We start from the raw sequence: 13,687 nt of genomic DNA, 5'->3' as shown, positions 1-13,687 counted from the left end.
ACACGACTTATGTCATCTCTCACCCTAATCTTGCCACCCTCAACACCACTGTGAATGAGGAGCTGATCAAAATATCGACTTGGATGACAGCCAATAAACTTACGCTTAACACTGACAAAACCTACTATATTATGTTTGGTAGCAGAGCAGGAGATGCATAAATTAACATTAAGATTGACAACACTCTAATTACCAGAAATAATGTGGGCAAATTCCTAGGCTTATACCTTGACAACAACCTGAATTTCAGCACCCATATCAAGCATATAACCAAAAAAGTATCCAAAACGGTTGGGATCCTCTCCAAGATACGATACTACGTGCCGCAAAATGCCCTTCTCACACTATACCACTCACTTATTTATCCATACCTCACCTATGCTATTTGTGCTTGGGGATCAACTGCAGCAACACACCTAAAGCCAATAATAACCCAACAAAAAGCTGCAGTAAGAATAATCACTAAATCCCATCCCTAGCAACACACCCCCCCACTCTTCATAGACCTAAAATTACTCCCTGTTCAGTACATCCACACTTACTACTGTGCAATCTACATCTACAGGGCCTTAAACTCTAATATCAACCTTGACCTAAAACGCTTTCTTGATAGTTGTGACAGAACCCACAGGCATAACACCAGACACAAACATCTCTACGACATTCCCCGTGTCCGACTAAACCTTTACAAAAATTCAATGTATGTCAAAGGCCCTAAAATCTGGAATACCCTACCTGAGAACTCTAGAACTGCAGACACATTCATCACCTTCAAAACTACCATTAGAAAACATCTTATCTCCCTGATACACCCTGTCAACTAACTACACGAATACCACCTTGTGGTTCACACTTACACTCACTGACTCATTTGACCATAAACAGAAATATTAATCTCAATCTTAAAATAATGAATCCTGTGATACTCCAATACTGAAACTATGTACTATGCCAAAACAAAAGCATTTACATTGCTAAACTCACACACTAGTATTTAGTCACTTAGCCATAATACCAACTTACCTCATAATTTGTAATATTTTACAATTAAGAATAAAACTAAGTCTGCCCGAAATGCCTAGCCATGCTAAGCGTTCTAGTGGTACACTCTGTAATCACTATTTTACTACATGTAAACCACACAATAACCAAATTTCTGTAAACTCAGCATTGTAATCCTTATAGAGAATAAACTTCGAATTTGAATTTGAATTTGAATTTGAATCTTCATGACTTTGCATTTCCCTGGATTGAATTCGAGAAGCCAGTTGCTGGACCACATGTCCAGCCTGTCCAGGTCTCTTTGCAGTCCTGCCTCATCCTCGTCCGATTTAATTCTTCTCATCAACTTCACGTCATCTGCGAACAGGGACACTTCAGAGTCTATTCCTTCCATCATGTCCTTCACATATATCAAAAATAGCACTGGTCCTAGAACTGACCCCTGTGGGACCCCGCTCGTAACAGGCGCCCACTGTGATACCTCTTCACGTACCATGACTCGTTGCTGCGTCCCTGTCAGGTATTCTCTTATCCATTGCAGTGCCCTCCCTTTTACGTGCGCCTGATCCTCCAGCTTCTGCACTAATCACTTGTGGGGAACTGTGTGTGTGTGTGTGTGTGTGTGTGTGTGTGTGTGTGTGTGTGTGTGTGTGTGTGTGTGTATGTGTGTGCGTCTGTGTGTGTGTGTTGGGTGTGGTGTGTGGTGTGTGTGTGTGGGGTGTGTGTGTGGGGTGTGGGGTGTGTGTGTGGGGTGTTGGGTGTGCGTGTGTGTGTGTGTGTGTGTGGGGTGTGAGTGTGTGGGGTGTGAGTGTGTGGGGTGTGTGTGTGTATGTGTGTGTGTGTGTGTGTGTGTGTGGGGTGTGTGTGTGTGGGGTGTGTGTGTGTGTGGGGTGTGTGTGTGTGTGCATGTGTTTGAGTGTGTACTCACCTAGTTGAGGTTGCGGGGGTCGAGTCCGAGCTCCTGGCCCCGTGTGTGTGTGTGTGTGTGTGTGTGTGTGTGTGTGTGTGTGTGTGTGTGTGTGTGTGTGTGTGTGTGTGTGTGTGTGTGTGTGTGTGTGTGTATGTACTCACCTAGTTGTACTCACCTAGTTGAGGTTGCAGGGGTCGAGTCCAAGCTCCTGGCCCCGCCTCTTCACTGGTCGCTACTAGGTCACTCTCCCTGAACTATGAGCTTTATCGTACCTCTGCTTAAAGCTATGTATGGATCCTGACTCCACTACATCGCTTCCCAAACTATTCCACTTCCTGACTACTCTGTGGCTGAAGAAATACTTCCTAACATCCCTTTGATTCATCTGTGTCTTCAACTTCCAACTGTGTCCCCTTGTTACTGTGTCCAATCTCTGGAACATCCTGTCTTTGTCCACCTTGTCAATTCCTCTCAGTATTTTGTAAGTCGTTATCATGTCCCCCCTATCTCTCCTGTCCTCCAGTGTCGTCAGGTTGATTTCCCTTAACCTCTCCTCATAGGACATACCTCTTAGCTCCGGGACTAGTCTTGTTGCAAACCTTTGCACTTTCTCTAGTTTCTTTACATGCTTGGCTAGGTGTGGATTCCAAACTGGTGCCGCATACTCCAATATGGACCTAACATACACGGTGTACAGGGTCCTGAACGATTCCTTATTAAGATGTCGGAATGCTGTTCTGAGGTTCGCCAGGCGCCCATATGCTGCAGCAGTTATTTGGTTGATGTGCGCTTCAGGAGATATGCCTGGTGTTATACTCACCCCAAGATCTTTTTCCTTGAGTGATGTTTGTAGTCTCTGACCCCCTAGACTGTACTCCATCTTCGGTCTTCTTTGCCCTTCCCCAATCCTCATGACTTTGCACTTGGTGGGATTGAACTCCAGGAGCCAGTTGCTGGACCAGGTCTGCAGCCTGTCCAGATCCCTTTGTATTTCTGCCTGGTCTTCGATCGAATGAACTCTTCTCATCAACTTCACGTCATCTGCAAACAGTGACACCTCGGAGTTTATTCCTTCTGTCATGTCGTTCACAAATACCAGAAACAGCACTGGTCCTAGGACTGACCCCTGTGGGACCCCGCTGGTCACAGGTGCCCACTCTGACACCTCGCCTCGTACCATTACTCGCTGCTGTCTTCCTGACAAGTATTCCCTGATCCATTGCAGTGCCTTCCCTGTTATCCCTGCTTGGTCCTCCAGTTTTTGCACTAATCTCTTGTGTGGTACTGTGTCAAACGCCTTCTTGCAGTCTAAGAAAATGCAATCCACCCACCCCTCTCTCTCTTGTCTTACTGCTGTCACCATGTCATAGAACTCCAGTAGGTTTGTGACACAGGATTTCCCGTCTCTGAAACCATGTTGTCTGCTGGTGATGAGATCATTCCTTTCTAGGTGTTCCACCACTCTTCTCCTGACAATCTTTTCCATGATTTTGCATACTATACATGTCAGTGACACTGGTCTGTAGTTTAGTGCTTCATGTCTGTCTCCTTTTTTAAAGATTGGGACCACATTTGCTGTCTTCCATGCCTCAGGCAATCTCTCTGTTTCGATAGATGTATTGAATATTGTTGTTAGGGGTACACATAGCGCCTCTGCTCCCTCTCTCAGGACCCATGGAGAGATGTTATCTGGCCCCTTTGCCTTTGAGGTATCTAGCTCACTCAGAAGCCTCTTCACTTCTTCCTCGGTTTTGCATACTGTGTCCAGCACATGGTGGTGTACCCCACCTCTCCGTCTTTCTGGAGCCCCTTCTGTCTCCTCTGTGAACACTTCTTTGAATCTCTTGTTGTGTGTGTGTGTGTGTGTGTGTGTGTGTGTGCGCGCACGTTCGTGTGGGTGTATGTTTACCTGGAGAGAGTTCCGGGGGTCAACGCCCTCGCGGCTCGGTCTGTGACCAGGCCTCCTGGCCTGATCAACCAGCCTGTTACTGCTGCCTGCACACAAACCAACGTACGAGCCATAGCCCGGCTGATCAGGAACCGACCCACTTAATATTTGTATTTATAACTCATTACAATTGTGACCAGGTGTGGATGTATCAGTAAGTTAGTTAGTTTAATATGTTTATTATACACCCCATACCCATCCTGTGGGGGGTAGTCAAAAGATTACAGAGGTACATAATTGGTCCAGGGACTGGACTCCAAAGTTTTGATAACTGAACAAGTTACAGAGGTAATGAATTCACAATTTACAAAGGTAATGAACTCCAGGTAAGTCTGGTCACAATCATGACAAGTTACAAAGGTATTTACAGATTACAGGGGTACGTAATGGGTCCAGGGACTGGGCCCCTAAAGTTTTCATAGCTGAACTAGGTACGGACGTATCATTGGTTCATTACTTTGTAATTTGTTCATGACTGTAACCATGGATAGGAGTGAAGCTGATTCATTACCTCTGTAACTTGCCATGATTGTGACCAGATCTACCTGGAGTTCATTACCTTTGTAACTAGTTCAGCAATCATAACTTTAGGGTCCAGTCACTCCACCCATTATGTACCTTTGTAATCTTTTGGCTACTGCCCACAGGATGGATATGGGGTGACTACAACCCACAGGATGGGTATGGGGTGACTACAACCCACAGAATGAGTATGGGGTGACTACCACCCACAGGATGAGTTTGGGGTGACTACCACCCACAGGATGGGTATGAGGTGACTACCACCCACAGGACGGGTATTCGTTGACTACAACCCACAGGATGGGTATGGGGTGACTACCACCCACAGGATGGGATTGTGGTGACTACCACCCAGATGATGGGTATGGGGTGACTATCAGCCACAAGATGGGTGTGGGGTGACTACCACCCACAATATGGGTATGGGGTAACTACCACCCACAGGATGGGTATGGGGTGACTACCACCCACAGGATGGGTATGGGGTGACTACCACCCACAGGATGGGTATGGGGTGACTTCCACCCAAAGGATGGGTATGGGGTGACTACCACCCACAGGATGGGTATGGGGTGACTACCACCCACATGATGGGTATGGGGTGACTACCACCCACAGGATGGGTATGGGGTGACTACCACCCAAAGGATGGGTATGAGGTGACTACCACCCACATGATGGGTATGGGGTGACTACCACCCACAGGATGGGTATGGGGTGACTACCACCCACAGGATGGGTATGGGGTGACTACCACCCAAAGGATGGGTATGGGATGACTACCACCCACAGGATGGGTATGGGGTGATTACCACCCACATGATGGGTATGGGGTGACTACCACCCACAGGATGGGTATGGGGTGACTACCACCCACAGGATGGGTATGGGGTGACTACAACCCACAGGATGGGTATGGGGTGACTACCACCCACAGGATGGGAATGGGGTGACTACCACCCAAAGGATGGGTATGGGGTGACTACCACCCACATGATGGGTATGGGGTGACTACCACCCACAGGATGGGTATGGGGTGACTACCACCCAAAGGATGGGTATGGGGTGACTACCACCCACATGATGGGTATGGGGTGACTACCACCCACAGGATGGGTATGGGGTGACTACCACCTACAGGATGGGTATGGGGTGACTACCACCCATAGGATGGGTATGGGATGACTACCACCCACAGGATGGGTATGGGGTGATTACCACCCACAAGATGGGTATGGGGTGACTACCACCCACAGGATGGGTATGGGGTGACTACCACCCACAGGATGGGTATGGGGTGACTACAACCCACAGGATGGGTATGGGGTGACTACCACCCAAAGGATGGGTATGGGGTGACTACCACCCACATGATGGGTATGGGGTGACTACCACCCACAGGATGGGTATGGGGTGACTACCACCCACAGGATGGGTATGGGGTGACTACAACCCACAGGATGGGTATGGGGTGACTACCACCCACAGGATGGGAATGGAGTGACTACCACCCAAAGGATGGGTATGGGGTGACTACCACCCACATGATGGGTATGGGGTGACTACCACCCACAGGATGGGTATGGGGTGACTACCACCCAAAGGATGGGTATGGGGTGACTACCACCCACATGATGGGTATGGGGTGACTACCACCCACAGGATGGGTATGGGGTGACTACCACCTACAGGATGGGTATGGGGTGACTACCACCCACAGGATGGGTATGGGATGACTACCACCCACAGGATGGGTATGGGGTGATTACCACCCACAAGATGGGTATGGGGTGACTACCACCCACAGGATGGGTATGGGGTGACTACCACCCACAGGATGGGTATGGGGTGACTACAACCCACAGGATGGGTATGGGGTGACTACCACCCAAAGGATGGGTATGGGGTGACTACCACCCACATGATGGGTATGGGGTGACTACCACCCACAGGATGGGTATAAGGTGACTACCACCCACAGGATGGGTATGGGGTGACTACCACCCACAGGATGGGTATGGGGTGACTACCACCCACAGAATGGGTATGGGGTGACTACCACCCACAGGATGGGTATGGGGTGACTACCACCCACAGGATGGGTATGGGGTGACTACCACCCACAGGATGGGTATGGGGTGACTACCTCCCACAGGATGGGTATAAGGGTGACTACCACCCACACGATGGGTATGGGTGAATACCACCCACAGGATGGGTATGGGGTGACTACCACCCACAGGATGGGTATGGGATTACTACCACCCACAGGATGGGTATGGGGTGACTACCACCCACAGGATGGGTATGGGGTGACTACCACCCACAGGATGGGTATGGGGTGAATACCACCCACAGGATGGGTATGGGGTGACTACCACCCACATGATGGATATGGGGTGACTACCACCCACAGGATGGGTATGGGGTGACTACCACCCACATGATGGGTATGGGGTGACTACCACCCACAGGATGGGTATGGGGTGACTACCACCCACAGGATGGGTTTGGGGTGACTACCACCCACAGGATGGGTATGGGGTGACTACCACCCACAGGATGGGTATGGGGTGACTACCTCCCACAGGATGGGTATGGGGTGACTACCACCCACAGAATGGGTAGGGGTGACTACCACCCACAGGATGGGTATGGGGTGAATACCACCCACAGGATGGATATGGGGTGACTACCACCCACAGGATGGGTATGGGGTGACTACCACCCACAGCATGGGTATGGGGTGACTACCACCCACGGGATGGGTATTGGGTGAGTACCGCCCACAGGATGAGTATGGGGTGACTACCTCCCACAGGATGGGTATGGGGTGACTATCACCCACAGGATGGGTATGGGTGACTACCTCCCACAGGATGAGTATGGGGTGAGTACCGCCCACAGGATGAGTATGGGGTGACTACCTCCCACAGGATGGGTATGGGGTGACTACCACCCACAGGATGGGTATGGGGTGACTACCTCCCACAGGATGGGTATGGGGTGACTACCACCCACACGATGGGTATGGGTGACTACCACCCACAGGATGGGTATGGGGTGAGTACCGCCCACAGGATGGGTATGGGGTAACTACCACCCACAGGATGGATATGGGGTGACAACCACCCACAGAATGGGTATGAGGTGACTACCGCCCCCAGGATGGGTATGAGGTGACTACCACCTACAGGATGGGTATGGGGTGACTTCTGCGTGTAGGTGTAGCGTGACAGAGTCAGCGTGCCTCGTTGTGCTCCCGGTTTTCTGGTGTTTTCACGGTCGCTCTTACGTGCTAGAACTTTAATTTGTGTCATCAATCCTATACGATACATCCCTCTAGCGCCTGGAACCAATCTTGGGCGGAAAACATTATATACTGAGTCAAAAAAGGAGAATTAGTGTGCACTTCCTAGCAGAGTTTACTGCCAGAGGGGAATCATAGGCCTGTGTCCCGTGTGAAAAAAAATAATAATAATTGAACTTTGTGTCAGAGGAAAGAAAGTCTCCCTGAAAGCATTGAGTATACATAGTGTATAGTGTATACTACAGTGGCTCCCTAGTATATTGATGATAAAGGCTAAAGTGTCATTTGAAAACAGGTGAATTTGTAAATGAAGTGATAAGCCTATAGAGGCAGGTGCCAGAAGTCGCCAGAAACTTACCACAGGTCAGCTGTTTTTAATAATCTTCCTGGCCTGCTAGTGTACTCGCATATAATCTAGTGATACCAGTGAATAGCAGAATACAGTGTTGTAGTAGCATCTAACCAGTATTATAATGGTACTTAGTGGAGTGGAGTGACCTTCATTAGTTTCTTTTTCTTGAAATACCAGACGTTACTGTGAATTTCATATAACCTGTAGTTACCAGCGGTCGCAATATACACAACGAGTAGCAATTATTACTACAGAAAAAGCGTCCTTCCTCCAAAATTTGCACCAGTCAACTATAGTGATAATATAGCATTTATTGTGGTGGAGAAGAAAAAAAAAAATAGAGAAGCTAGATACAGCGATTGATAAACAAGGACCCCAATGGAAATAAGTTAGACAGTCCTCGATGACGCACTGACTTTCTTGGGTTATCCTGGGTGGCTAACCCTCTGGGGTTAAAAATCCGAACGAAATCTTATCTTATCTTATCTTGTCGACCGTTCGTCATTGTAGGAGTGCCAGCAGTCACCGGCTCTTCAACACGCAAGTTATACTTTTGTATCAATCAAATCACATATTACTCGGGTAGATAATTTCCAGTAGATCCTTCATGTGTTAGCTCAAATCACCGACCAGTATGGTTTAAATAAGTGACCCACTGATCAGATCAGATAGACTGGTCCGAACCCTTGACTGGTCCGAACCCTTGACTGGTCCGAACCCTGGACTGGTTTCAAACGGTTTCGTTGTGCACCACCTAGCAGGTTATTAATAGAATATTCAAGAGGTTGCTAGTAGAATTGCAGTAAATCAACCATTCAAATCATTATGAAGCTGTGTGTAGTCTGTGGTCAGTCAAACAAACGGGCTTCCACATGCATAAATTGTCATTTCTGTGGAAATTGGTGTCACGCCCCTTGTGCAGATATCCAAGAACTAGCTACAAGCAGTATTAAAACAGGGAAGTGTTTTTGGGTATGCCCAAATGAGATAAATCTGTGGACTAAAATCACAAGGGTATTAAAAGAGGTCAACATCAAAGCTGCTTTCATAGAAAACCTGGAAGCTTTCTACAACAGATGGGAACATAAAAAGTCCGGGCTGAATGGTACTGCCCTTGATACTGGCCATGTAGTCAGAAACTGTAAGGCTGGAGATGATGTCCTGGTAGGCAGTAAATGGGGGGCTGATAGTGCTGTCCTGGGAGACAGTAATGGGGAAGCTGGAGGTGCTGTCCTGGGAGACAGTAATGGTGAAGCTAGAGGTGCTGTCCTGGGAGACAGTAATGGTGAAGCTGGAGATGCTGTCCTGGGAGACAGTAATGGGGAAGCTGGAGATGCTGTCCTGGGAGACAGTAATGGTGAAGCTGGAGATTTTGTCCAGGTAGTCGGGAATTATACGCAGGAAGGAATACATATAAATGACCTCATAGGGGACAGGAGCCATAGTAGGGAAACAAGTGTAGTCAAAGATAAGATAAAACCAATATTGCAAACTAGAAATACCGCAGGAAATAGCAAACAAGAGGACTCCACTAGCAATAGTGAGGATATATTACCAAAAACAACTGGTGGGAGCTCCATTGTTGGTGCTAGGGAGGATAGAAGTAAGACAGGGAAACATGCACCAACAGGGAATACAGTCACAGAAACCCAAGGCAAACGGAAACCAAGCCTGTGCACATACTATGCACTCGGTATCTGCTGGCATGGGAAATCTGGAAAAACAGATGGGACGTGCAACTATGACCACCCTAGGAAATGCCATGCCCATATGACAACAGGAAAATGCAAACTCCCTTCCTGTAAGCTTTTTCACCCTGAACTGTGTACCTCTTCAGTACAGGAAAGACTGTGCTATAACTTAAATTGCCAGGCATACCATCTAAAGGGGACAAAAAGATACAAAACATCCAGGCCATGGGAAAACCTGGGTAGCCACAGCCACTCAAGAGGGAGAGGTTTTTTAGTGCCAGGAAGGAAAAAAAACTGGCAGGAAATGGCAGAAATCGTACACCAAATCCAGTCATTCCTGGAGTGGAACCACAGTCGATGGCCTCCACTCCAAACCAACAGATACAGATACTAATGCCGGAAAAAAAATCCCCCCCCAGTACCAACAATACCACCAGTCCGATAACATTCTTCTTTGCAAATATACAGGGTCTAAAGCCAGCAACAAACAACAAAATACCTTTCATCCGTGGACTGCTTGCAGAGGCAAAGGCAATGTTCACGGCTTTCACTGAGACCCACATAAAGGATCACTTGGACAACGAAATATGGATCCCAGGTTACAACCTATACAGATGTGACAGAGTGAACAGGCAAAAGGGGGGGGTTGGCCTGTACATTGCAGAGTCACTTGTTTGCACAGAACTGCTAAATGCCTCAAATGATGTAGTGGAAGTTTTAGCAGTAAAGGTCGAGAACCAAAACCTAGTCATTGTGATAGTCTACAAGCCTCCGGATGCAACATCCCAGCAATTCCAGGAACAGCTGTTAAAAATTGACCACTGTCTGGAAAACCTTCCAGCTCCTGCACCCAACATCTTGCTCCTGGGGGATTTCAACTTAAGGCACCTAAAATGGAGGAATATAGCAAATAATATTGTTGCAGTAATAACACCAGGAGGCAGCTCTGATGAAAACTCACACTCACGCGAGCTTTTAAATCTCTGCACAAAATTCAATTTAAACCAGCAAATAATAGAGCCTACTAGACTGGAGAATACACTAGACCTCATCTTCACTAACAATGATGATCTGATAAGAAATATCACCATATCAAAAACAATATACTCAGATCACAACATAATTGAGGTTCAGTCACGTATGCGCGGAGCCCCAGACCGCCATAATGAGATTAGTCACGAGGGAGCATTCACCAAATTCAACTTCAATAACAAAAACATAAAGTGGGACCAAGTAAACCAAGTCCTAACCGATATAAGCTGGGAAGATATACTAAGCAACACAGACCCCAACTTATGCCTAGAACAGATTAACTCGGTGGCACTCGATGTATGCACAAGGCTTATTCCTCTAAGAAAAAGGAGGAGTAGATGTAAAACAGAAAGAGACAGGCGCTCCCTTTACAGGCGACGGAAAAGAATAACAGAGCGGCTAAAAGAGGTCAATATATCTGAAATGCGTAGGGAGACACTGGTCAGAGAAATAGCAAGCATCGAACTTAAGCTAAAAGAATCCTTTAGGAGTCAGGAATCGTGGGAAGAACTAAAAGCCATAAATGAAATCGAAAGAAACCCAAAGTATTTCTTCTCCTATGCCAAATCAAAATCGAGAACAACGTCCAGTATTGGGCCCCTACTTAAACAAGATGGGTCCTACACAGATGACAGCAAGGAAATGAGTGAGCTACTCAAGTCCCAATATGACTCAGATTTTAGCAAGCCGCTAACCAGACTGAGAGTCGAAGATCAAAATGAATTTTTTATGAGAGAGCCACAAAATTTGATTAACACAAGCCTATCCGATGTTATCCTGACGCCAAATGACTTCGAACAGGCGATAAATGACATGCCCATGCACTCTGCCCCAGGGCCAGACTCATGGAACTCTGTGTTCATCAAGAACTGCAAGAAGCCCCTATCACGAGCCTTTTCCATCCTATGGAGAGGGAGCATGGACACGGGGGTCGTCCCACAGTTACTAAAAACAACAGACATAGCCCCACTCCACAAAGGGGGCAGTAAAGCAACAGCAAAGAACTACAGACCAATAGCACTAACATCCCATATCATAAAAATCTTTGAAAGGGTCCTAAGAAGCAAGATCACCACGCATCTAGAAACCCATCAGTTACACAACCCAGGGCAACATGGGTTTAGAACAGGTCGCTCCTGTCTGTCTCAACTATTGGACCACTACGACAAGGTCCTAAATGCACTAGAAGACAAAAAGAATGCAGATGTAATATATACAGACTTTGCAAAAGCCTTCGACAAGTGTGACCATGGCGTAATAGCGCACAAAATGCGTGCTAAAGGAATAACAGGAAAAGTCGGTCGATGGATCTACAATTTCCTCACTAACAGAACACAGAGAGTAGTCGTCAACAGAGTAAAGTCCGAGGCAGCTACGGTGAAAAGCTCTGTTCCACAAGGCACAGTACTCGCTCCCATCTTGTTCCTCATCCTTATATCCGACATAGACAAGGATGTCAGCCACAGCACCGTGTCTTCCTTTGCAGATGACACCCGAATCTGCATGACAGTGTCTTCCATTGCAGACACTGCAAAGCTCCAGGCAGACATCAACCAAATCTTTCAGTGGGCTGCAGAAAACAATATGAAGTTCAACGATGAGAAATTTCAATTACTCAGATATGGTAAACATGAGGAAATTAAATCTTCATCAGAGTACAAAACAAATTCTGGCCACAAAATAGAGCGAAACACCAACGTCAAAGACCTGGGAGTGATCATGTCGGAGGATCTCACCTTCAAGGACCATAACATTGTATCAATCGCATCTGCTAGAAAAATGACAGGATGGATAATGAGAACCTTCAAAACTAGGGAGGCCAAGCCCATGATGACACTCTTCAGGTCACTTGTTCTATCTAGGCTGGAATATTGCTGCACACTAACAGCACCTTTCAAGGCAGGTGAAATTGCCGACCTAGAAAATGTACAGAGAACTTTCACGGCGCGCATAACGGAGATAAAACACCTCAATTATTGGGAGCGCTTGAGGTTCCTAAACCTGTATTCCCTGGAACGCAGGAGGGAAAGATACATGATTATATACACCTGGAAAATCCTAGAGGGACTAGTACCGAACTTGCACACGAAAATCACTCACTACGAAAGCAAAAGACTTGGCAGACGATGCACCATCCCCCCAATGAAAAGCAGGGGTGTCACTAGCACGTTAAGAGACCATACAATAAGTGTCAGGGGCCCGAGACTGTTCAACTGCCTCCCAGCACACATAAGGGGGATTACCAACAGACCCCTGGCAGTCTTCAAGCTGGCACTGGACAAGCACCTAAAGTCAGTTCCGGATCAGCCGGGCTGTGGCTCGTACGTTGGTTTGCGTGCAGCCAGCAGCAACAGCCTGGTTGATCAGGCTCTGATCCACCAGGAGGCCTGGTCTCAGACCGGGCCGCGGGGGCGTTGACCCCCGGAACTCTCTCCAGGTAAACTCCAGGTTTACTACCGCCCATAGGATGGGTATTGGGTGACTACTGCCCACAGGATGGGTATGAGGTGACTACCACCCACAGGATGGGTATGAGGTGACTACCGCCCATAGGATGGGTATGGGGTGGCTACCACCCACGGGATGGATATGGGGTGACTACCACCCACAGGATGGGTATGGGGTGACTACCACCCACAGGATGGGTATGAGGTGACTACCGCCCATAGGATGGGTATGGGGTGACTACCACCCACGGGATGGATATGGGGTGACTACCACCCACAGGATGGGTATGAGGTGACTACCACCCACAGGATGGGTATGAGGTGACTACCGCCCATAGGATGGGTATGGGGTGACTACCACCCACGGGATGGATATGGGGTGACTACCACCCACAGGATGGGTATGGGGTGACTACCACCCACAGTGTGAAAATTTGTGTGGACTGCCTCTAAGTGAGTCGCCTACCCTGGCA

The sequence above is a fragment of the Cherax quadricarinatus genome, chromosome 47 (assembly GCF_038502225.1).
Source record: "Cherax quadricarinatus isolate ZL_2023a chromosome 47, ASM3850222v1, whole genome shotgun sequence".
Classification (NCBI taxonomy): Eukaryota; Metazoa; Arthropoda; class Malacostraca; order Decapoda; family Parastacidae; genus Cherax; species Cherax quadricarinatus.
Note: the sequence above shows the minus strand (reverse complement) of the source record.